Consider the following 27,172-nt stretch of genomic DNA (forward strand, 5'->3'; position numbering starts at 1 on the left):
ATAGTATGAGAGGAGTTGTAAGCTCGTCGGAGTGAGAGAATATCTGGTTCTGGTGAGTGATTTATGAATCTGGTGGGTCTAAAAGGTGCGTTAGGGTAGGGAGTGGTCTCCAGTTGTGGCCTGGAGGTTTTTGCCCGAGGTCACTCGATAGCATAGTGGAAGGAGATGGTGGTTTGGGGTGATGTTGGAATGTAGGCAGGATCTCCTGCACGATCTTGTTTAAAGAGAGGTCATGTGCCAGCTCCGAGGTAATGTTAATGAGATTTTGTATGTCATTTTTGAGTTTTAGGATTTTAGGGTTTATTTCAATGAGCTTAGAGGCAGGATCCGATTATGGATCATAGCTCCTGTGCAGGGGAGGAGGAAAGCTGTTCACTAGGGTGGAGGTATGCAAGTCCAAGGAAGGGGGCCGAAGTGGAGGATTTCCATCTCAGTTGTACAGGAGAGCAAGGTAAGTGGGCGCTAGAGTTGGTGTGAGGAGGGATTTTGGGTGGAAGGGGGCAGGATCGAGAGTTGAGGATTAGAGAGGGTGCTGTATCTCTTGGTGTTGAGAAGGTTAGGGGTAACTGATTCTCTGGTGTAGAGTGGGGGAGCCAGCTGTGGGGAAAGGAGATATGTGGGAGAGAGCCCGATGGAAGGAGAGTGGGGTACTGTAGGAGAGGTGGTCAGAGCTAGGATTAACATTAGCTCCAGCATTACAGGAATGGAGTTGAATAGGACTGGGTGGTCGGGAGAAGGAAGGTGCGGCTGTTGAGCCCAGATTTGGCAGAGCTAGGGCCCTATGAGTGTTGCTCGGTGTAGGTGTGGTAATCAACGTGTGGTTGTGGCACATTAGAGTGGGATCAGGGAGGACCTGTGACAGAGTTGTGGGAAGGACGTTCCTTCAGTGAGTAGGCGTGTCACTATGGTCCAGCGATTTTTTAATGAGGGCGAATCTGTCATCAAAGTTGTTCAAGTTGCGATTGGAGGCCTGAATTAGGATAGTCTAATTTTTGTAGATGGATATATTAGCATTAGCTCTGAATGAGGGTGATGTCACAGCCAAGAGTCTTAGACCGTGAGAAAATTTCTTGGCCGAGGCGATTCTGAGTAGAGATTGGAATTCCATTCTCCACTCAGCTCTTCTTTTAGTATAAAAGATCAGGTCACTGGTAATAGCACCTTTTTTAAGACAGAAATAGGGGTCAAAGATAAGGGTTTCTGGATTAGCTTTGAGTAGTCTATGTTTCAGAGATGTATTCACTTTTTTGGAGAGGTTGCTCAGGTAATTAATTATGTAGCTATTTATACCAAGCCTTTCTAGTCTAGGGTCCAGTCTGCACTGAGCGAAGGAGGGCAAGGTGGAGAGTGAATAGATTGCGAGTATTAGATGAGAGGTAGAAGAGTACAGGATTAAAGGGTGTAGTTCTCATTGAGGAGGGGTCTTGTGAGACATGGCAGTTTCAGTGACGGGCCATATCGTTCAAGATAATGATGATGATATGAACTCCATCTAAATGTAGGACATATTATTCTAGTCAATCTGGGACATACCAGTGATCTTACAGATCAAGTACCAAAGGAGCAGGGCTGAGTCCTTGCCATGAATAACTAGTGGGAGCATAGACAGATGATGCTTTGAGTATGGGGGATAGGGGAAGGATAGTGCCATTGCCATGAATGGCAAGTAGGAGCCGAGCTATGTGACGCTATGGTGACAGGGGCAAGAGAACAAGTAAGGGCAGATATCTTGATAGCATCATTTTGTTGCTTTGCAGTAGATGCCCTAAGTTTGGGACTTACTCACAAGTTGCCTCAGTGTAGTGCCATTACACTAAACCTGACCAGAGTGCTTTAACAATTATTGGTGGAAAGAGTGAGGCTGAACAGAATCTGGACTCTTTATTATTTTAGAGAAAAAAAGGGGAGGCCAGGATGTTGAATGTAGGTTTTCAATTGTTCCCTAAATGAGTTTTACCTTTAGAATTGCTCAGACCCATCAATAAAAATCCTAGAGAGTTATTTGACCAAAACTGTGGGTCTCCAAGCTTCTGCCCGTTTACACTTTTTTTGTGCAAGCTTTAATATATCATTATTGCCTAGTGTATATCTGCCAGCGAGTCTACAAAAGTGATTTGGATACTGAGAATATCTTCCAACTGTATTTTACATTTAAGATCCCATTTTCTTGGACTTCCTAATAGGTCTGTGAACCTCGTCTGCATCGTCTAATCAGGCCAGAACAAATACGTTCCAAAAATGTAGTTTTTCAACACAAGTCCAAGATCAGTTTAGAGTGGAGCAAACACTTTAACCAAATTTTCCCACCCAGTGCTCTGCAGAACTTCATTCCTATACGCTTTACAAACAATACTTTGCACCAAATGTCACCAAATATTGCAAGCAGGTTTTACTTTAAAGAAGACAAGTTTGTAGACGGTGTATATTTTGATTCAGCCATTGTACTTAAAATTATAAAGATTGATCCGTCCAATACACATGAATATATAAAGATTCATAACGGTTTTTGACCGTGTGTTTCCATTTTAAAGCCAATAGGTATTTTTTAGCAGCGCTACCCAAATATTGCTGGGCTCTAGTGCATGTAGAGCTGTCCAAGCAGTACAAGAAATGTTAAAGTACAAAGGTTCACAAAGTGATGTAACTTAAGTACAGGCAAAGTGGTCTTAAAATCAGTGGGCCCGATTCTCAGAACTAACTTAAGACAAAATCTTAAACATACTACCATTTCGGTATTCACAGAAGGCACTTACTCAATTTGGTATTCACAGAAGTCACTTACTTACTCATTTCAGTATTCACAGAAGGCATTTAGGAGTCCTAAAGTTAGGACCCCTAACTATACTACTCCTAAACAGAGAAAAATCCTAACTTTAAGACTTTCGGTATTCACAGAAGGCATTTAGGAGTCGTAAAGTTTTGCTGTGGATTTCTCTCCAATGAGTGTTTACAAACCTGACCTAAAAGGGTGGGAAGTGGACATGGCAAGATGCAGTTTGTCTTGGAAGTTTAGAAACGGCCAAAAACGTGCGTTCGTGGGCATTCCCAAACTCCTATCCCACCCCTTCCCTCCAGGAAAATGGTCGGAGATTTACTACAGCCCAGGAAGGAGTAACTCCCTTTCCAGGATGGGAAGGGTAAAGGATGACCCCCAGATTGGTTGAAGCAAATGGCAAGGACTTTCTCCATGGGGACAAATGTTTTCCCTGTAGAAAACAAAAAACAAAAAAAATGGTTTGCATGGAACTTCAGCTATTTGGAATTCTGCATTTTTCGTGGAAGAATGGACCCCAGGGACATGTCACATGAAGTTTTTCAATAGTACACATGGAAACGCATATCTGACGAGGGATCCCTTAATGGGACTGGGATGCTGGGCGTGTTGGTAAATTACAAAAAGGACTACATTTGCACTTGTATGTAGATGTGCTACTATAGGTGCAGACTTATTACTTTTTCTTGTGAAGTGTTGTTCATATTTAAAATTCTATAATTTGCATCAATGCTTACCCTTTCCAATCAAGGCTGTATGAAGGACTATTGTGACTATGTTGAAAGGTGGAGGCTGACTTTGGGTTTGACCGAATGTCCATGTGTGGTCCATATAAGGGGCATGCCTACATCGATAATATGCTTGTAGGCATGATCATGACAAGTGCCAGAACGTGTAATGACCTATGGGTTTCAACCTAATTGTGGCCACTTTCCACATGCTCATTTTTAGTACTTGCCTTGTTTTCTTGATCCCATTAGCTTGCCATCTTGGTCCTCTAACATTTATTGTCCTGCCTTTTTCTTACTTTTTCTTTACTTGAGCACCTTTAGGGCAATTGCTTTAAGTGTTCAATTGGGCATTCAAGGAGGATGTTGCAATGATAGAGTACTGGATATATTGAAACTGAATCCTGTCAAGAGTGAGGTTTTGGCATAGAACACACTGCAAACTGAGTGTCGTATAGGCACCTATTTGATTCAAGAATTTGAATGTTCGTGCTTGTGTAATGCAATGGTGGATTACCCGAGACAGGGAAACCTCCACAAAAGTTTAAGCTTTTGTACATTGTAGATCAGGGTAGGTCAAACCTAATCAGGTAAATGAAATCCCCTTCCTGGCTGAATTAGTCCAGTTCTTTCTGATGATACCACTGAAAACTTTTCACATACGTGTCCCTTATGATAGTAGCCTGAGGGTAACACTGACATCTATCTCTTGTCAATTGGACACAAGAACAAGTCACAACACAAATCATAGAAAGAAAAATTGAAGAAGCTGGTTGCTGAAGGCTGGCAAGCTGTTGACTTATAAATAGGGCTCCTATATTTATAGTATTTTTTTGACATTTCTGTCTGTATTCATGTATATTTATTTTTCACTAATTTTCAATTGTGTTATTCATATTTATTTTGAGTCTGTGAAAAAATTAAGCTGAAACTAGTATGCTTCCACATTTATTTAACTGACAAATATTCACTCACACATGACTGCCTGACAGGTTTCAGTAATAATATCTATAGATGATAAATCAGTACACTTGTATGAAAATGTGCACATATTAGTATCAATCTTGTGCACACCTACCGCTGTTTAAGATCCATTAGGACAGTTTCTCTGTTTTCTAACTATCTTGCCTGTTAATTCACACAGTTATCCCCCTGGCAGTCATGAGTGGCAATATTTATGATCTCTCAATAATCAACCTAATTTCCGTTTTTTATCCATATTTAAAAATAAACAGAGACCGTAAAGTTAATGTTTTAATTTATTTACTTAGCAGTAAAAATCAGTAAAAATTGAAAACAGGGCACATTACCTATAACTAATATTTATTCTAACTTTTTTATAGTGCTCCTTAAGACACTCTTATTATCAGAACTCTATTCAGAGGGCCAGGGGGCAGGTAGGAGCTACAGGGCCCAACTTTGGGGTTTGAGACCTTGTTCTCCTGATGTCCCAGGGACCGACCTACTACAGCTTTCAAGCAGCTAGACTAAGTACCCCTTCAACACTTCACTCTCAGGGTTAGCTAGCTCTGAGCAGTCCAAGGTTCCCGGGGTGTGGAGGAGGGAGTTATTGTTCAGCCAAATACTCGCTTTTATGAAAATAGAGAAGTATTATATTTTTCTGCTACTAACTCAAAGGTCAATACAACATTCACAAACAACTACACAGTCCACTTGAGGTCAGGGCTCTAGTGTTTTTAGGCAGTTCCCTGTGTCCCACTCCCTCCTTGTTCTAGCAATCACGGTTATCGCCAATTCACTTTATGCAACATCCAGGGTAAGCCCCACTAGTAGCTCAAGTCTCAAGAGGCCACACTGACTCTATTGTAAAGTCAAAAGTATTACAGTGCTGAAGCGCTATCTAGCAGGCAAATTTCCCCAGGCTGAGGTCAGGGATCTAGTGCCTCATAGGAAGTTCCCTCTGTCTCAATCCCTCCTCACTCTAGTAATGATCATAGTTGTTCCCCATTCATTTTAGGCAGCATCCAGGGTAAGCGCCACTAGTAGTATGAGTATCAAGAGTCCACTCCTTCTCTGTGGTAAAATCAAAAATGTTCCAGTGCCGAAGCACTTTCTAGCAAGCAAATACCCCTGGGGCTGACTAGTGTGTGCAGGATCGGAGTGTCCAGAGTTACTAAGCACCCCCTCTGCAGGCACTGGTGGGGCAGAGGCTGATTCAGGTGAGTTCAATGCATGGAGCCCAAGTGGGTTGCTCTCTGCTATCCCGGAGTTCCTCACATGCAGTTGCTCTCCCGCAGCTATCAGAGGTTACTTGTAGCTGCGCCTGTCAGGGTAAGTCTTTTAGTTCATTTCTTGATGGAGAGAAGGTCCTGAGAAGTTCCTGATGCTGGTACTGCATCTTGATATAGGTGTGCTGGGTATCTCACAATTGACTGACTCTTCCAGCGATGTTCCCGGTCAGGTTGCACTACTTGCTAGTACCATCGAGCCCTCTTGGCCTACATGGTCACCCTCATCTCTGCTATACATAAGCACTGACATAATTGGGACAGCAGATGCCTGCATGGTACCCATCCTGGAACACTGGGTCACTGACTCCTCACTGCACTTGGGCTATGGCTCACTCCACATGGCAATCCATCCATGGTGGCCCCCTCCTGGCATACGGGGTTGCCAAATCCTCACTGCACATGGGTTCTGGCCTGATCAGCACAGCAATTGGGGTGGTTCACTTTGCGATGGCTCCTCCTGACATACCGGGTCCCTGACACCTCACTGCACACAGGCTTTGGCCCAATTCGTACAGCGATATCCATGGCTCACTTGATGGTGGACCTCTCCTGGCATCAGGGGGTCACAGACTTTGTCCTGCACACAGGCAAAAACATGATTGGTGCAGCAGACATTTCTCACACCTCACACAGGGAATCCATTCGAGAGGATTCCTCATTGGACCTCACACCCTTCAACGCTCTCCTCTTCCTCACAGGACACACTGGTCTAGGCAGGTAGGCAGGTGCAGGTGCTCCTGGCTGCATGGCAGGTGGTATTGGATTCTCTGGGTGATGTGCCCACGCCCAGCAGAGAGACTGGCAGGCCTTGGCCCCCAGTCCGGGTCACAGGCAGAAGTCTTTTAGAGCTTTCCCTCCTCGCAAGACTGGCTGCATGACAGCTGACCATTTTTGAGGTTTCAAGCTCCCCTTCTTATAGGTCATTCCAGACACCAAATGTGATTTAGAGTTGAGTCTTTTAAGTTGATGTTAAAGGTCTGCTTCATTTTGAAGTGCCCACTCCTCTGTCCTCTCATCCTCTTTAAAACTTTCACAGCAGGAGCAGCTCCAAAGCTGCTAGCCGAAAGCTGCTAGCCCCACGAAAAAGGCCATGTGGGTGACTAGAGTTCACATCTGGATGTCAGCCACAGTAATATATGCATTAAAGGGTTAGCCCCGAGCCTCAGCCCTACTCTTTATGATTCCCTTATCAGCTTAATCAGCTACTTGAGATGTGCCCAGGACCCCTTCCTTGTGACCTTTCTCTGATTTGAAGAACACACTTTGAAGTGTACAAGGAAGACGAGGCTCTCCCCTCTCTAGTGTGTCCTGCCTATCTTGCCGGAATGCAGCACTACACAAATCTCTCTGAGGGGATTCCTCTACATTCCCCCATTCCTCTACATTACCATGCAGGCCTGGGTCTCTAAAAATGGAACCCATAGTGTACCGTGTATTGTTCCAGTCACAGGCACACACACACCTAGTACATGCATCTACCATGCCTGCACTGCACAGTACTGTATTATCCCTGTATGTACTCTTCCCAGGTATGCTACACCAATTTTGCACTGTGCAGCACTTCATAACAACCCGATGTAGGCCAAGGGGTGAGTTCAGTACAGAGCAGCGGAACTTTGAATGAGTGAACCTGTAGGCCTCACTTCAGTGACATGGGTTAACAAGGACCTGTTGACTACTACTGATCACTACGTGGTATACTGCCTCCACTGCGCTAGTGCTGCTGAACTCCTGGTAAAGGCATTCACCATTATGAGGGCATAGTTTTGGGTACCTCTCCCGGTCCATCAAGATCGCAATCCATGAGACAGGGATATGTTATAGCGCACTTGCATGATCCATGCATGCCTATGACAACAAAATCAGCATTTGGGATCCAAACATCAGTATCATTGTGGAACTCAGGGCAGAGTTGCACATCCATTACCATGCAAAGGACATTTCCGTCCCAACAATTGTCATTTCTAAGGCTCTGTAAATAGCAGGCACTTTTAGTCTGACCTAATTTAATTAAAAGGGTTTAACTATTTTGGTAAAACAGAAGCCTATGTTGTCCTTATCAGAATTTGAATTTGTGATGTGTATAACACCACAATACTCATTTGCCTCCATCCATCATGACCAACTTTCCAGCCCTGTGCATACCCGCTATAACTCCTAATCTCATATTTCCAAGGGCAGATTTTATACTTTTCATTTAATGTTATATTTTTTATATTCTTCTCTAGAATAAAGTATATACTATCACTTTTTTGTAATTACAATAAATAAAAGAATCACATGCAATGTTACCACCTTCTTACTGGTTAAACATACTGCTCCTGTGTACATTTAAGGTGTCTTGCAGATAATAATAAGGCATAACTTTAAAAAAAAACATGGGGCATATTACCAAGCTATAGCGATAATTATCGCTAAGCTTGGTTAGCGGGTATTAAAATATCGCCACGTTCCGATGATTTTTACCGCTGAGATACCTTGATATTATCAAGGTTTATCTCAAAAGCGGTAAAAATCGTGGGAAATGCATGAATATCGCTGTAAAATCAGCGATATTCATGCATTATCGTGACAATGCTCTTAGCCATGTTATCCACCTTCAATTGGATAACATGGCTAAGAACTGCTCTGGGCAGGCGTTAGCTTTTGGAGATAATCGTGCTTAGCGCGATTATTTCCAAAAGTTGGTAATAGGTGATAGCGATGTTAGCAACTGTTTCCAGTCGCTAACATCTTGGCACGCCCACTTTGCATGTCATTAGCGATAATTATCGCTGACATGCATAGTGGGCCCCTAAATGCCCGCTATCGCCTATTAGCTGTCGCTAACTGGTGTTAGCGACAGTAATAGCGAATATATATAATTTATGTAACAGACTAAGGTCCTCATTCTAAGTTCAACTAGGAAACAGAAATTTGTGCCCGAATCAGGATTGCAAAGCATGAGGTAATGGTAAATTTTTCTATCAGATGCAATTTCCGGATTAATGGTCATATTATCAAGAAAGGGCGAAACATTATCGCTGCTTTTATCGGCAGGAAACTGCAGCTAAAGCGGCGATAATGGGCCTGATAATATGCCCTTGTGAATTACCACCTGGGCTTCTATGGGAATTCACAAGGGCATATTATCAAGCCCATTATAGCTGCTTTAGCTGCAGTTTCCTGCTGATAAAAGCGGCAATAATGTATCGCACTTTCTTGATAATATGGCCCTAAATTCAGCAGAATGTCTAGGTAAAATAAGGCGCATTCTGAAGGTTGCACTTGGGAATGGGGGAAATTATATTATGGCACTGTGTTATCTATAAGTCTGAAGTAAAGAACTCAGAAATGGGAAGTAATATCTCACAAACTTTGTCATTCATGAGTAGGTATTCTTTTATCGCCTCCTCTATCTTGGCTATCGCTGGGGCGTGTTGGAGCAGGCTGTCATCGAATCTCCATCTGCGGGTTGGCTTGTCGTTGTGCTTGCCCGCTAGTGTTAGGCTTATGTGTGAGTGGTCTGATACTGTTCTGGGTCCTATTTCCGTGTGGTCTATGAGGTGGGTATGTGTTTCTGACATTAGGATGTAGTCTATTCGGCTATATGAGTTGTGAGGGTTGGAGTAGAATGTGTACTCCCTGGCATCTGGCTTGCTCATGCGCCATGGGTCTCTTAGTCTTAGTTTGGAGCAGAGATTCCTAAGGATGTGCGGATTGTTTGTTGACTGGTTCGGTCTGAAAGGGTGCCTATCAAGTGCTGGGTCTAGGACTTGGTTCATGTCTCCTGCAACGATCAGCAGATCTCCAAGCGGTAGTGAATACAGTTGTGCACCCACCCCCTCCTAGAATGGTCTGTCATCAGTGTTAGGTCCATATATGTTGGCAACATGGAATGTCTCCCCCGCTCTTCTGAGTGTCGTAATAAGCAATCTCCCTTGCGCGTCTGCTTGAGAGTCTACAACTTCTAAATTGGAGTTTTTGCTTACGATTGTTACCACCCCATTCTTCTTATTCTGTGCTGGTGAGCCCTGCACCTCACTTATCCAGTTGGCCCCTATGCGGCTTCCAGCGCCAGGAAGCTTCGGCGTCAGTGCGCTTTACAAATGGCACTTAACATAACATAACATAACATAACATAATAGGGCGATTAAATTATCGCCGCTTTAGCGGGAAAAATTCCCGCTAAAGCGGCGATAAGGCCTTTGGTAATATGCCCCCCTAAGTCTGCAGACTAAAACGTTTAAAAGAGATAAAAGGTAGTAGGCTGTTTACATTTATACACCCAGGATTTGGAATATCCAGCAGGACTGCTACATTGCTGCTCCAATTTGGGAAAGACCTGAAGACGGACCTCTTTAAAGAACACTGCATCACAATGCATTAACAGTCCACAAACCACCTACCTCCCTTATCAATCGTGGAATCTCTGTATGTTTTTGGTCCTGTACAGCGCTCCCTTGCTTTTTTGATTAGATTCACACTGTAGAAATACAACATACATACTTTTTTACGTTTTTATAGTAGACCAAACGTTTCGTTTGATTTTTTTTGTTAAAGTGGAATTTCGAAGCATGACTAATATTATAGCCCTGGACACCGTCGATGATTTAAAGAAAGATTTTTATGAAGTACTGTACACTAGCTAGGTTTTGGTGATTTGCTAAGGCTAATAATTTCACATACATAATGGTGTGCCCCTGAAACATACTCAATTCATATTAACGCTTCCGTTTTAGAGTCATGGAACTGTGTTGAAGTAAAGTAATGCCACATTAGCATTTAATTGATTCAGCCCAGCAGTAAAATATTGCTTGTGCACTTCCAGATTTGCAGAAAATTACATTCAATTTGCCAAGTTTTATACGATCCTCGTTCACGGCATAAGCTCTGCATTGGAGCTGCGGATGCTCACTGTGAGACGCAGGGCAATTCTTCTCAGTGATGCTCAAATTGGTTATGATGATGACTTATATTAACATAGGCAATTCCAAATGGTTCCCCATTAAAACCAATAGGCTCATCCGGTGATTGTTTTCCTTCCACTATGTATTTTCCCGTCCCATTAAGTTTATTTAATGTGCAAGGTAATGTGCGAGCACCCACCAAGGGAAGCATTATTTACCTGCCATTGGCTTCTGTTAAGGAGAGCAACTCTCTAATAGAAAAGGCGGGATTTACATCAACAGCGAGTGTTTAAAGGTAAGAAAGCAGAAAGAGGGAACTGCCGCCAGGCATTATAAATAAAATAAGGCATCTCTGGCTGGAAATATTACAGACTGTATTTCTATGTATCCATTTAGTTTTCGTTTATGATCCACACCATGGGCTTGATGTTCGAAATAACCTGTTACCTAATCACAAAATGGATTCAGTGCATAATAAAAAGAAAGGGTGGGACTGGCCTATAGAGAAATCATTTTTTTTTTACAACAACAGTGGTCCCATGCAAAAAAGGATACGAGAAAACAATGAATATAGACACAATGGAAACTATTGAGTAGTATGACTTGTCCAGAGGTCAAGAATTTTTACTGTACACTTGATAAGTCACATAAAATACCTTCAATTCTTTAGAGTAGGACACAAGCCTGTGCCCTTACGCTTACAAATTGGCAAGGTGAGAAGGTAGTGAAGGGACAGAGAAGAGTATTTAGGCAGAAGTGAGCGATTTCTGTAAATACAGCAGTGACAGAAATTCAGTTTACACCATCACAAGCATAGCACATTCGGTATACATTTTAGGTATATCGTGTTTCAACAAGTCGACGGCGTTTCGATCCCATTTACAAAATCAAAGGGATCATCATTCAGGACAAAAGGTATGCCAAAAATAATACAAGCCACAATAGCCTGGTTGACTCCGAGTGAAACGGTCAAGCAAAGTAAAGGGATAGGGCAGGACATCACTGCATCAGTCACTATAAAAGTGATGTGATACACCGGCCAGGGCTCGGTAATAGAAGAGTTGTTAAGCGCGATAGGGCGAACAATCAGGTCATCATCCCGTTTGTGGGTGAAGGAAGCGGTGAAGCTAACCCGTATTAGGGTGTAGGTTACGCGCCAGCGGATGGCTTGGTCGCGTTCCACCGAGCCGACTGATCAGGCTTCGGATGTCTTCCCTGGCAGTAGAGAAATCAGGCAGTGCCTAGCAGACTGGTCTAACAGGTCAGAGTGTGGGCCGGGTTTTTGGCTATTTGTAGGCCTGTTTATGGCCTGCTTTTACTGTTGATTTCCCTGATATTATAAAAAACATTACCTGCAGCAAGTGCAAATCCATGCAGTCTTCCGTACCTTGCAAAACAGTTATAAAGCATGCAAACATAAGACTCAATCTAGCATTTTAATTCACTATTAGGGGCCACTTTAATTTGGTGCCCGAGCATTTTTTCTGCCCCAGTCCGACCGTGACTCTTTTAAGTGGCAAACATGTGACTTTGCAAATAGCAGGCTTTGCGACCATAAATTGACTTTGTGTAGCAGGCCCCAAGTTCTGGTGATATCAGTACGCTTTACAGAGTTATACAAAAGAAACAGAGCATTTAATTTCCAAAGCGAATATATATAATTTATGTAACAGACTAAGGTCCTCATTCTAAGTTCAACTAGGAAACAGAAATTTGTGCCCGAATCAGGATTGCAAAGCATGAGGTAATGGTAAATTTTTCTATCAGATGCAATTTCCGGATTAATGGTCATATTATCAAGAAAGGGCGAAACATTATCGCTGCTTTTATCGGCGTGAAACTGCAGCTAAAGCGGCGATAATGGGCCTGATAATATGCCCTTGTGAATTACCACCTGGGCTTCTATGGGAATTCACAAGGGCATATTATCAAGCCCATTATAGCTGCTTTAGCTGCAGTTTCCTGCTGATAAAAGCGGCAATAATGTATCGCACTTTCTTGATAATATGGCCCTAAATTCAGCAGAATGTCTAGGTAAAATAAGGCGCATTCTGAAGGTTGCACTTGGGAATGGGGGAAATTATATTATGGCACTGTGTTATCTATAAGTCTGAAGTAAAGAACTCAGAAATGGGAAGTAATATCTCACAAACTTTGTCATTCATGAGTAGGTATTCTTTTATCGCCTCCTCTATCTTGGCTATCGCTGGGGCGTGTTGGAGCAGGCTGTCATCGAATCTCCATCTGCGGGTTGGCTTGTCGTTGTGCTTGCCCGCTAGTGTTAGGCTTATGTGTGAGTGGTCTGATACTGTTCTGGGTCCTATTTCCGTGTGGTCTATGAGGTGGGTATGTGTTTCTGACATTAGGATGTAGTCTATTCGGCTATATGAGTTGTGAGGGTTGGAGTAGAATGTGTACTCCCTGGCATCTGGCTTGCTCATGCGCCATGGGTCTCTTAGTCTTAGTTTGGAGCAGAGATTCCTAAGGATGTGCGGATTGTTTGTTGACTGGTTCGGTCTGAAAGGGTGCCTATCAAGTGCTGGGTCTAGGACTTGGTTCATGTCTCCTGCAACGATCAGCAGATCTCCAAGCGGTAGTGAATACAGTTGTGCACCCACCCCCTCCTAGAATGGTCTGTCATCAGTGTTAGGTCCATATATGTTGGCAACATGGAATGTCTCCCCCGCTCTTCTGAGTGTCGTTATAAGCAATCTCCCTTGCGCGTCTGCTTGAGAGTCTACAACTTCTAAATTGGAGTTTTTGCTTACGATTGTTACCACCCCATTCTTCTTATTCTGTGCTGGTGAGCCCTGCACCTCACTTATCCAGTTGGCCCCTATGCGGCTGATGTCTTCTGCTTGTAATCTCGTTTCTTGGAGCACATATATGTCACTCTTAAGTTTCCTAAGGTGTTCGATCACCTTCCTCCTTTTCACCGGGCTATTCAGACCCTTGACGTTTAGGGACACTATTTTAATGTCAGACGCTATGCTGCTCTGGTTGATGTTCGTCATTTAGGCTGCTCTTTTTTGCGCTTTTGCTGTGGCCTTCCTCTGCGTCTTATTGGTCTCGGGGCTGTGTGTGGGACAAACCTCCTAAGCCTGCGTGTACTGCTCCCCCATGTGAGTGTATAGAGAAAGATAAAGTTTAGAGAAGATAGATGATAGATAGTAGGCCCATGTATGTGCTCCCCGCTCCCCCTTTGTTTCTTCATTCCCTCACCCGTCCCTCCCGCCTCCCCCCCTCCCTTACTTGCTGATTGGGTGTGCGACGACAAAGTTCCTTCGCTCCGCGTCTTTCCCTGAGGTAGAGTCTGTTTTCTTCCTTGGTTTAGCTTGAGGAGAAAAAAGAGACCAAGGGCATAGCAAGTCACCGTCCTCTGCCACAGCTCGTACAGAATGTACCTTGGTTGGCCTTGGGCTCGCTGTTCACGCTGCCGACTGCTAGCTGCTGGGAGACCTTGGTCCATAGTTCTGGATCTGCAGTCGGGTTTTCCTTTCTAGTCGTAGTACCTTCTACTTTTACTTAATGAGGTAGATATGTTTCCTCTGTGCAATTTCGGTGGTTTTATGAGGTCTCATGGGTTTAAAGAGGTAGATATGTTTTCTTTGTGCACTTTGGTGGTATATATAGTGTTCCCTTATTCAGAGTGTGCGCTCTCATCCGGTGAGGCGCTTCTTTTCGCCGCCCCAGGGCTTCTGTTATCCTCCATCTCTTCCACGGGTGGGCCTTGCAGGTATCTCCTTAGTTCCTCTGGGCATTCAAAAATCACAAACAGGGAAGTCCTATGGGACGCCCTGAAGGCCACTATCCGGGGAACTGTCATGACAGTCAAGGGCAGGATGAACAAAGACAGGAATAAGAGAATTGCAGACCTAGAGAAAGAAATTAAAAAACTTGAGAACAGCCACATAGCCAGAATAGAAGATAAGAACACACTCACAAACCTGACTAAATTAAAGTACGAACTCAACAGAATACTAAGCGAGAGAGCAGGCACGTGGATCAATAAATATAAGTCTATTAACCTATGCACCGCAAACAAAGCGGGCAAAAACCTAGCATCCTACCTGAGGGGGAAGCAGAAACGCCACACGATAGGAGCCATTAAAGACAAACACGGTATAGCCCAGACCTCGAACAAAGACATCCTAGAAGTCTTCAGAGACTTCTATGAGGGACTGTACACCAAAGATGAGACACTACAGGAGGACTGGGGAAAAGAGTTACTAGAGAACATAACCACACCCACACTGTCGAACCAAGAATGAGACATCCTGGAAATGACCATAACGGAGGATGAAATAGAGAAAGCCACGCGAAGCCTCAAAGACAACAAGGCACCGGGGCCAGATGGCTTCACAGCCGGCTTCTACAAGCAGTACTTAAACATACTCAAACCCACAATGAAGGAGGTATTCACTGCATGCACCCAGAGCGGACACATGACACCCTCAATGGCTGAGGCGAACATAATAGTGATACCCAAGGAAGGGAAAGACACAACAGAGGCGAAGAACTTTAGACCGATCTCTCTCATAAATGTGGACTGCAAGATCTACGCAAAAATACTGGCCAACAGACTCAACGCATACCTTCTGAAACTCATACACAACTCGCAAGTAGGCTACCTTAAAAACCGTATGTCACACGACAACATGAGACTTCTATGCCACATAATTAACCACTCCTCCCGAAGCGACAACGCAGCAGTCATGATAGCCCTAGACGCTGAGAAAGCCTTCGATAGAGTCTCATGGCCCTTCTTAGATCAGTGTATGCGGAAATTCGGGCTAGGTCCAAAGTATAGGAAGATGGTGATGGCCCTATACGAGGACCCCAAAGCAAGGGTAGTGGTCAACGGGGGAACATCAAACATACTCAACTTGGGAAGGGGAACTAGACAAGGATGCCCTCTGTCACCAGCCCTATTCCTACTAGCCATAGAACCGCTCCTCACGATGATCAGAACTAATACGGATATTGTAGGGATACCAATAGGGGGAGAAACTTTCAAGCTAGCGGCATACGCGGATGACGTACTAATAGTCACAGAAGACCCGGAGAGATCCATAAAAGCACTGACTGACACCATCGATAACTACGCCCAGGTCTCGGGGTACAAACTCAACAGAGACAAATCTGAGTGCAAACCTTTAAACATCCACACAACAAGAACAGTATTAGGAACGTCAGGACTAACATGGCAACCGAAACCCATTAAATATCTGGGTATCCTCTTTGAGAGAGACCTAAGAATGACTCTGGAACATAACGAACACGCAACAATACAGAAAATTAAGGACAAAGTAGAAGGGTGGTCCCCCAAGTTCACAACATGGTGGGGAAGGATAGAAGCAATAAAAATGATGCTGACACCGATGGTCAACTATATGCTAACCATGCTCCCACTGACCAACACAGAGAGCTTCCACAAGACACTTGACAAGATACTGAACAGCTTCCTATGGAGGGGGAAAAAACCCAGAATAAGCCTACACAAGCTAAGGCTATCAAAAGATCAGGGCGGCCTGAACATAACGAATTTCAAACGATTCCAGACGGCATGCATAGCTAGACAGGGGCTACACTGGCTAGACCCAAGACAGGAATACACCCCAGCATGGCTATCATTTGAGCGCGGACTACTAAAAGGCATGAACCCCATAACCCTCCTGACAGCCACTCGACACCCAGCAGTGAAGGATAACCCCGTCCTCAAGAACACAAAGACAGCTCTCCTGAGCGTCGACAAACTACTGACAACAAGCATCAGGGGAGGCCAATTTGAATCCCTCTGGCATAACCCCGCCTTAAAATACAGAGATAAGGTTCTAGACATGCCTGAGTGGTACGGACATGGTATATCCACGGTCCAAGACCTTCAAAGACAGGGCGAGAACACAACTTTCGATACACTCAAGGAATCGCACAACCTGCAAAACATAGAACTATACAACTTCCTGAAAATAAAAGTAGCAATTAGGAAGGCAGACCTTAACAGCCAGACACCTTCGCTCTTACAACTTGCAGCCAATCTCAACACACTAGGTCACCAAATAGCACACCTATACAAAGCCCTACGCCCCAAAAACACCAAACTCAATGATAAGGTCACAAACTTCTGGGGGACCTCAGCAGGGAAGGAACTAAGCGAGACCGAAAAGGTAGAATTATGGAGATCGACCACTAGAAAAAAGGTAACCGCTTCACTAAATCAGACCAAATACTGGTTAGTGCACAAGGCATACTGGACACCGGCCCGCCTATCCACCCTAGGGATCCGAGAGAGCGATACATGCTGGAATTGTGACAGTGGGAGGGGGGACTTAGAGCATCTCCTGCTCAGCTGCCCTCAGATCAAGGACTTCTGGGAAAGAACTGGGAAGCTTATCAATGAAATCACTGGAGTAGCCATACACATAGATTTCCCAAGCCTAGTCCTGGGCTTTGCATCCCCGTCCATCACAACAACAGAAGACCGCGACGTCATTGACCTACTGTTGACGGCCGCAGTCAAAATAATCCTAAGCAACTGGAAAGACACCACAAAAGCTACACCACAGGCGTGGCTCAACTGGGTCACATTCCTAAGAGGGGCAGACAACATTACAGCGAAACACTCACCGAAAACACACAGGCAATCAAACATATGGGGGCCCCTAGACCTCTACCTTTCATCGCATAAACCCCCCTAGGCGCAGACACTAGACACTAGACATCCATCAAGGGACACACTATAGGGACCCACACTCTAACAAAAGAAACCTGCGAGGAAGAACACTCTCCTATCTCCTTTCCTACCTCTATCCCTCTCTATCCTCTCTATCGTCCGGGGCGTTATACCCACCAGGCAGTGCAATAGGGGGGACAACGCCAAGCAAGACTCGGAAAACGGACTTCCTCTTTTTTGGACTATTCGAACTATCCGACCCCACGTACCATTGCAAAGATCGAACTATTGCAGGACAATATTGCTATACCCCCCCCCCCCCCCCGGCGCCTTCTTTTTCCTTTTTCCTTCCTTTCTTCTTTCACTCATGTATGCTCCATGTAATTATATATATATTTTTTTTATATACAATAAAAAATTACAGAAATAAAAAAAAAAAATATCTCACAAACTTTATTTGTATTTATCGAGTGCCATATTACCATGCACAATATGGAGAAGTGTGGCTCAATGGTTAGAGCGGCAGACCCTGATGCAGAGGTCTAGCCCGGGACCAGGGTTCAATTCCCCGCCTCGGCGGGTCTTGGGCTCAAAAATTCCACGGACCTGATAATTCTCGCCTCGGTGCCTATTCCAATCATGGAGTCCCACTCTGCAACTCTGGGCAATAGCTTGCTTAATCTCCACAACGGCCCTCACAACGCTAAGGATTACTGGCCTCCACCTTGGGGGTGCCCAGGAGTGGATGCCTCACTGGGAAAGCCAGGATGGGTTCCACAGCGGTATTCGTAGAAGCGCCTTGAGACCCTTGCGGGTGAGTAGTGCGCTATACAACATTACAGTACATTTACAACTCACATAAAATGAGTCCCCAAGTCTGCAGAGGAAAGAAAAGTATTATGCACTTATGGTAAATGGGACGAACGAGGGAACAACAAGCCATCAGAAGGCCACTTTCTTTGCTGGCCGCATGCAGTTTGTAAAAAGCATTGGCAAATCTAATATGTCTGGCGTACTTTTTCAATTATAAGCCCGATGTGGTGGCTTTGTCAGTGCTTGCATGTATGTGTGTGTGTGTATGGACGTTAGAATGAATGAAAACAGATGTACATTGGAAACTGAAAATGTTTGTGTGTGTGTGAGATAGAGGGATTATTCAAGTGTGCTTGCAGGGGTAGTTATTTTGACTGTGCTTGTATATAGGGTGACCAACTGGCATGGGTGCAAATTCAGGATGGTGAGTGTAAAAATTCAGGACAAAGTGTCAAAATTCAGGGTAAAAATTCAGGACAGAAGGTCAAAATTCAGGGCAAAAGGTAAGTTTTACATACACATCAGAGGAGGTCAGGCAATAGTATATAAGTAAGTAAATAGACAACCAACATAAGTACATGTTAAAATAATTTATATTGAGCTTAGACAATTTTGCACTTCAGTTGTTCAGTATGCATGCAGCTTTGGGTAGCTGTGCAGGTCTTTATGTGGTATTTCGTAGGGACCATGATCTATTTATATGGTAACCACACTGGGTTGTCCAGTCTGATATTTTGTTTACAGTTCATAGTCCTGAACTGGCATGTTTGGTGGGAGAAGAGGATGGTAAGATCTGCTCGGATGGACTTTACTACTAGACTTTCATATCTGAGTGGTATTGTGAGATGTAAAGCAGCACGCAGAGAATGTAGTTAATTGGGACCTGCAGTGCTGAACTATAGTGCAGTCCTCCGAGTGACCAGCTTTCTGTGTCAGTTCGCTTCAGATATTCCATGTCTGTTCAGCTGGTAATGACTTGTTGTGGCATAAGGACCTGAGCTGCTGACTTCAGAGCTGGTGGGATCCAGGTTCGAGTCTCGTCATAGGCGTCAACATCCTGTGATTCTGGGTAAATCCCTTAACCAACAATTCAGTGCCTTGAAACCCTCCTGGGTGATCCACAGGTTTTACAAATCCTGGATTTAGGGACTGGTAAAATAGTGAGAGATGGATAAGATCCACAGTAGACAGGTCTTGTGTGAGCGTAAGAGCATTAAGCAGGAAAAGGGAGTTATTAACCTGCCTGCATGAGCTATAATTTGCTGCAGACTGCTGTGTTATGGTATTATTATGGTCCAGAACAGTTAGATAGGAGTTCCCATTACAGAAATGACATAGATACACACTGACAGACAATCACTGTTTGTTAACAAAATGCTATTTTTCAAAGAATGGGGGAGAAATGTAATCAAAGCTTCTAGCCCGAAGCAAATATCTGGCAGGTCACAGTCTGGCATAGAGAATTCTGGGATTAGAGCATATCGATCATGTTATGTAAGCATTTCTACTTGTGCTCTTTGTTTTCCATTAACTGTTGCTTATTGCTATATTTGGGTGTTAAATTATTACTGAGGTGCAACATGTGCCCAGACAGTGTTAACAAGTTTAAAAATGTCAAAATAATTAAGTAATGCTGTTAAAAATGTGCTGCATTACGCCACATAATTTCCCTTTTCTTGCTGCATAATTTGATCAACTCTGCCACATTAATATTAAATTCCATAGGTAAATATCCAAACGAACCCTGTTTATCAACCTTAGAATAATGAAAGATTAGAAAAAAACACACAAACACAATTGGCACACTGTCACACTCCCTATTATACACTCTCCTTATCACATGCACCCTAATGGTACTAACTGTACTCTTTCACATCACATACACCACCACACGCCATCATGCATACACCATTAGACACAGAAAATGATAACTCCCATTAATCATACATCATAACACCAGGCGTGACTGGTCCATTTGGGCGGAGGGCCCTGCCCCCCCCCCCCTTTTTTCCCGTAGGAACAGTGCAGACACTATTCACTTTCAGTTTAAGCAGCCAGGAGACACACATGCGCATTTAGTGCTGGCTCCTGGCTGCGTAAACTGAACTTTGCTGGGCTGAGAAAGTCACAGCTCCGTTGGGTGTGACTTTCTCAGCTCAGCAAAGGTTAGTGAGGCCCTCCCCTCAGTGATGAGGGATAGCCTTGAACCTGGGTGCTTCAGTTTTGAGCCCTGAAGCACCCAGGGTCGAGTGTCAATCATCACAGAGTGGGGTGGGGTCAGTAGTCTCCCTGACCCCATCCCACTCTGTGATGACGATAGGACTGCTGCCTTCCCTCATTTGCTGACCCTAGGTTAGCCAATGAGGGAAGGCAGCAGTCTCAAGACTCCTGGAACCTCCGAGGCAGAGCAGTGCTGGCTGAAGGTAAGTGTGATTTATTTTCTTTTTACATTGTTTGGTGCGTGCGTGCGTGCATGCATGTATGAATGTTTGGGAAAGAGTGTTGTGAATAAATATGTTTGTGTGTGCGCCTGGTTATGAGTGTTATGTGTATGTGAGAATGTGTGTGTCCCGTCCGCCCCCTCTCCCCTCCCCCCAAAATTTACCGGCCGCCACTGCATAACACATCTTGACATATTAAACTAAAACACTCACAGACATCTGGCCACACCAGTAACTTTAATTTTGGAAAAGGTGATGGACAGAGTTTCTGAATGATGGAGAATACTCCTACCCAGTCAAGAGATCAGGGCTTGATCCATCACCGTTTTTTAGCTCACTGCACCATCCCTGCTCAGAACCTGGCTATATGCAAATTAGTCTGTTCCTGTCCCAGTGCATGATGGGAACAGGGCAAACCAAACTACCAAGCCAATTCTTATACTGGGAAGGAAACAAGCTTCTGGGGACCGGTTTCTGGCATTTCACCCGTCGTCGGCCCGGCTTGCTTGAATCCTGATGGTGCAATGAGCTAGGGACTCACGTCTGAGTATACCCTCCCACACTTAGTGTGGATAAAATCAATTTTGGAAAAGGTGATGGACAGAGTTTCTGAATGATGCAGAATACTCCTACCCAGTCACGAGATCAGGGCTTGATCCATCACCGTTTTTTAGCTCACTGCACCATCCCAGCTCAGAACCTGGCTATATGCAAATTAGCCTGTTCCTGTCCCAGTGCATGATGGGAACAGGGCAAACCAAACTACCAAGCCAATTCTTATACTGGGAAGGAGACAACCTTCCGGGGACCGGTTTCTGGCATTTCAGCTGTCGTCGGCCCGGCTTGCTTGAATCCTGATGGTGCAATGAGCTAGGGACTCACGTCTGAGTATACCCTCCCACACTAAGGGGTCGATTAGGATCGCGGACGGAAACATGTTCCGTCCGCCGAGGAAGGTGGCAAGATACTCCGGACCTGTCCGCGGAAAAACCGCAATAGTGATTAGGATAACATATGATAGAAACGCCGATCGCGGCGGACGGAGCACACCAATCCCCGTCCGCGGCGGTCGAAGTACACCTGAGCCCGCGGCAGGCGGACGGAACCGAAAGAACACCAACCGCCGCGTACGCACATGACCGCGAAAACATCCACTTCCCCCGCGATACCTGCGTAGTGTCCGTGTCCGCAATTAGGATAACTCCGCAAGTACCCCGGTAGCCACCGCGATCCACGTCCGCTGTGGTACCAATGCTACGAGAAACCGTGCTCCACAGCGGAAGGCCAACACGAACAACATCCCTACAGTCAAACCAATGCCATACATTGCGACGGAAGTTATCACCAAACACAGGAAAAAGAACGGCCACCCACCTGAAACATCTAAACCAATCACAAGACACAATGACCCACCCCCAAGAACCACATAATGCACACCTGGCAACACACCCACCTATCACCTGACTGCCAATAACCATTCAGACAGGGCCAAGACACAGACTATAAATTAACTCCCACCCACTCCAGAAATCCTCTGCATCACAGCATAGCTGCTAGCAGGAGACACCACTTAACTTACAGCAAACACAGATATCATACACATAACCCACACCCAAACACACCCACTACACAAAGACCCACCACACCATCCCTACACACCACACACCTGCACCTCCCTATTCACTCAAACCCACACCCGAGCACCATGGCACCAAAAAAAAACCAAAATTCACTGACACCGAGTTAAAGGTTATGGTAGATGAGATAATACGTGTAGAACCCCACTTATTCGGGGCCCTTGTGCAGCAGACCAGCATAGCCAGGAAAAACAGCATGTGGGACCGGATAGTCACCAGGGTGAATGCTTCCGGGACCGTCCCGAGGACGAAGCAGGAGATTCAGAGGCGGTGGCATGACCTCAAGACCCGAGTGAAATCCATCCGAGCCAAGAACTATCTCCGGGCTAATCACACAGGCGGTGGAACCCCCCCGGAGCCCTTACCGTACACCGAGTGGGAGGACAAGGTGCTGACCATCCTGCACCCTGAGAGCCTTGATGGACTTGAGGAGGGAGAAGAGGCTGGTAAGTACCAACCAAGCACCACAAGCACAACAACACGGTGTGCCTCACACAACTCTGAAGACACATCTCCCAGACCCCAACCCATGCATGCAGTCCACATACTCACCAACGTCTAAACCACTCCAACAGGCCCCCATGTGCATCGGAATGGCGGTGGTGGTGGGTGGGGTGTGTGAGAGGTCACTAGACCAACTTCCAACAGGCCCCCATGTCCATTGGGAGGGCGGTGGTGGTGGGTGGGGTGTGTGAGAGGTCACTAGACCAACTTCCAACAGGCCCCCATGTCCATAGGGAGGGCGGTGGAGGTGGGTGGGGTGTGTGAGAGGTCACTAGACCAACTTCCAACAGGCCCCCATGTCCATAGGGAGGGTGGTGGTGGTGGGTGGGGTGTGTGAGAGGTCACTACACCAACTTCCAACAGGCCCCCATGTCCATAGGGAGGGCGGTGGTGGTGGGTGGGGTGTGTGAGGGGACGGCACTACAACTCCCAACAGGCCCCCATGTCCATAGGGAGGGCGGTGGTAGTGGGTGGGGTGTGTGAGGGGACGGCAATACAACAACTTCCAACAGGCCCCCATGTCCATAGGGAGGGCGGTGGTGGTGGGTGGGGTGTGTGAGAGGTCACTAGACCAACTTCCAACAGGCCCCCATGTCCATAGGGAGGGCGGTGGTGGTGGGTGGGGTGTGTGAGGGGACGGCAATACAACTTCCAACAGGCCCCCATGTCCATAGGGAGGGCGGAGGTGGTGGGTGGGGTGTGTGAGAGGTCACTACACCAACTTCCAACAGGCCCCCATGTCCATAGGGAGGGCGGTGGTGGTGGGTGGGGTGTGTGAGAGGTCACTACACCAACTTCAAACAGGCCCCCATGTCCATAGGGAGGGTGGTGGTGGTGGGTGGGGTGTGTGAGGGGACGGCAATACAACTTCCAACAGTCCCCCATGTCCATAGGGAGGGCGGTGGTGGTGGGTGGGGTGTGTGAGAGGTCACTACACCAACTTCCAACAGGCCCCCATGTCCATAGGGAGGGCGGTGGTGGTGGGTGGGGTGTGTGAGAGGTCACTAGACCAACTTCCAACAGGCCCCCATGTCCATAGGGAGGGCGGTGGTGGTGGGTGGGGTGTGTGAGGGGACGGCAATACAACTTCCAACAGTCCCCCATGTCCATAGGGAGGGCGGTGGTGGTGGGTGGGGTGTGTGAGAGGTCACTACACCAACTTCAAATAGGCCCCCATGTCCATAGGGAGGGCGGTGGTGGTGGGTGGGGTGTTTGAGAGGTCACTATACCAACTTCCAACAGGCCCCCATGTCCATAGGGAGGGCGGTGGTGGTGGGTGGGGTGTGTGAGGGGACGGCACTACAACTCCCAACAGGCCCCCATGTCCATAGGGAGGGCGGTGGTGGTGGGTGGGGTGTGTGAGGGGACGGTCTACAACAACTTCCTACAGGCCCCCATGTCCATAGGGAGGGCAGTGGTGGCGGGTGGGGTGTGTGAGAGGTCACTAGACCAACTTCCAACAGGCCCCCATGTCCATAGGGAGGGCGGTGGTGGTGGGTGGGGTGTGTGAGAGGTCACTAGACCAACTTCCAACAGGCCCCCATGTCCATAGGGAGGGCAGTGGTGGTGGGTGGGGAGTGTGAGAGGTCACTAAACCAACTTCAAACAGGCCCCAATGTCCATAGGGAGGGCGGTGGTGGTGGGTGGGGTATGTGAGAGGTCACTACACCAACTTCAAACAGGCCCCCATGTCCATAGGGAGGGCGGGGTGGTGGGTGGGGTGTGTGAGAGGTCACTACACCAACTTCCAACAGGCCCCCATGTCCATAGGGAGGGCAGTGGTGGTGGGTGGGGTGTGTGAGGGGACGGCACTACAACTCCCAACAGGCCCCCATGTCCATAGGGAGGGCGGTGGTGGTGGGTGGGGTGTGTGAGGGGACGGCACTACAACAACTTCCAACAGGACCCCATGTCCATAGGGAGGGCAGTGGTGGCGGGTGGGGTGTGTGAGAGGTCACTAGACCAACTTCCAACAGGCCCTCATGTCCATAGGGAGGGCGGTGGTGGTGGGTGGGGTGTGTGAGAGGTCACTAGACCAACTTCCAACAGGCCCCCATGTCCATAGGGAGGGCAGTGGTGGTGGGTGGGGAGTGTGAGAGGTCACTAAACCAACTTCAAACAGGCCCCCATGTCCATAGGGAGGGCGGTGGTGGTGGGTGGGGTGTGTGAGAGGTCACTACACCAACTTCAAACAGGCCCCCATGTCCATAGGGAGGGCAGTGGTGGTGGGTGCGGTGTGTGAGAGGCCACTAGACTAACTTCCAACAGGCCCCCATGTCCATAGGGAGGGCAGTGGTGGTGGGTGGGGAGTGTGAGAGGTCACTAGACCAACTTCCAACAGGCCCCCATGTCCATAGGGAGGGCGGTGGTGGTGTGTGGGGTGTGTGAGGGGACGGCAATACAACAACTTCCAACAGGCCCCCATGTCCATAGGGAGGGCGGTGGTGGTGGGTGGGGTGTGTGAGAGGTCACTAGACCAACTTCCAACAGGCCCCCATGTCCATAGGGAGGGCGGTGGTGGTGGGTGGGGTGTGTGAGAGGTCACTACACCAACTTCAAACAGGCCCCCATATCCATAGGGAGGGCGGTGGTGGTGGGTGGGGTGTTTGAGAGGTCACGATACCATCTTCCAACAGGCCCCCATGTCCATAGGGAGGGCGGTGGTGGTGGGTGGGGTGTGTGAGGGGACGGCACTACAACTCCCAACAGGCCCCCATGTCCATAGGGATGGCGGTGGTGGTGGGTGGGGTGTGTGAGGGGACGGTCTACAACAACTTCCAACAGGCCCCCATGTCCATAGGGAGGGCAGTTGTGGCGGGTGGGGTGTGTGAGAGGTCACTAGACCAACTTCCAACAGGCCCCCATGTCCATAGGGAGGGCGGTGGTGGTGGGTGGGGTGTGTGAGAGGTCACTAGACCAACTTCCAACAGGCCCCCATGTCCATAGGGAGGGCAGTGGTGGTGGGTGGGGAGTGTGAGAGGTCACTAAACCATCTTCAAACAGGCCCCCATGTCCATAGGGAGGGCGGTGGTGGTGGGTGGGGTGTGTGAGAGGTCACTACACCAACTTCCAACAGGCCCCCATGTCCATAGGGAGGGCAGTGGTGGTGGGTGGGGTGTGTGAGGGGACGGCACTACAACTCTCAACAGGCCCCCATGTCCATAGGGAGGGCGGTGGTGGTGGGTGGGGTGTGTGAGGGGACGGCACTACAACAACTTCCAACAGGACCCCATGTCCATAGGGAGGGCAGTGGTGGCGGGTGGGGTGTGTGAGAGGTCACTAGACCAACTTCCAACAGGCCCCCATGTCCATAGGGAGGGCGGTGGTGGTGGGTGGGGTGTGTGAGAGGTCACTAGACCAACTTCCAACAGGCCCCCATGTCCATAGGGAGGGCAGTGGTGGTGGGTGGGGAGTGTGAGAGGTCACTAAACCAACTTCAAACAGGCCCCCATGTCCATAGGGAGGGCGGTGGTGGTGGGTGGGGTGTGTGAGAGGTCACTACACCAACTTCAAACAGGCCCCCATGTCCATAGGGAGGGCGGTGGTGGTGGGTGGGGTGTGTGAGAGGTCACTACACCAACTTCCAACAGGCCCCCATGTCCAAAGGGAGGGTGGTGGTGGTGGGTGGGGTGTGTGAGGGGACGGCACTACAACTCCCAACAGGCCCCCATGTCCATAGGGAGGGCGGTGCTGGTGGGTGGGGTGTGTGAGGGGACGGCAATACAACTTCCAACAGGCCCCCATGTCCATAGGGAGGGCGGTGGTGGTGGGTGGGGTGTGTGAGAGGTCACTACACCAACTTCCAACAGGCCCCCATGTCCATAGGGAGGGCGGTGGTGGTGGGTGGGGTGTGTGAGAGGTCATTACACCAACTTCCATCAGGCCCCCATGTCCATAGGGAGGGCGGTGGTGGTGGGTGGGGTGTGTGAGAGGTCACTACACCAACTTCCAACAGGCCCCCATGTCCATAGAGAGGGCGGTGGTGGTGGGTGGGGTGTGTGAGGGGACGGCACTACAACTCCCAACAGGCCCCCATGTCCATAGGGAGGGCGGTGGTGGTGGGTGGGGTGTGTGAGGGGACGGCACTACAACAACTTCCAACAGGCCCCCATGTCCATAGGGAGGGCGGTGGTGGTGGGTGGGGTGTGTGAGAGGTCACTAGACCAACTTCCAACAGGCCCCCATGTCCATAGGGAGGGCAGTGGTGGTGGGTGGGGAGTGTGAGAGGCCACTAAACCAACTTCAAACAGGCCCCCATGTCCATAGGGAGGGTGGTGGTGGTGGGTGGGGTGTGTGAGAGGTCACTACACCAACTTCAAACAGGCCCCCATGTCCATAGGGAGGGCGGTGGTGGTGGGTGGGGTGTGTGAGAGGTCACTACACCAACTTCCAACAGGCTCCCATGTCCATAGGGAGGGCGGTGGTGGTGGGTGGGGTGTGTGAGGGGACGGCACTACAACTC

The sequence above is a fragment of the Lissotriton vulgaris genome, chromosome 8 (assembly GCF_964263255.1).
Source record: "Lissotriton vulgaris chromosome 8, aLisVul1.2, whole genome shotgun sequence".
Taxonomy (NCBI): Eukaryota; Metazoa; Chordata; class Amphibia; order Caudata; family Salamandridae; genus Lissotriton; species Lissotriton vulgaris.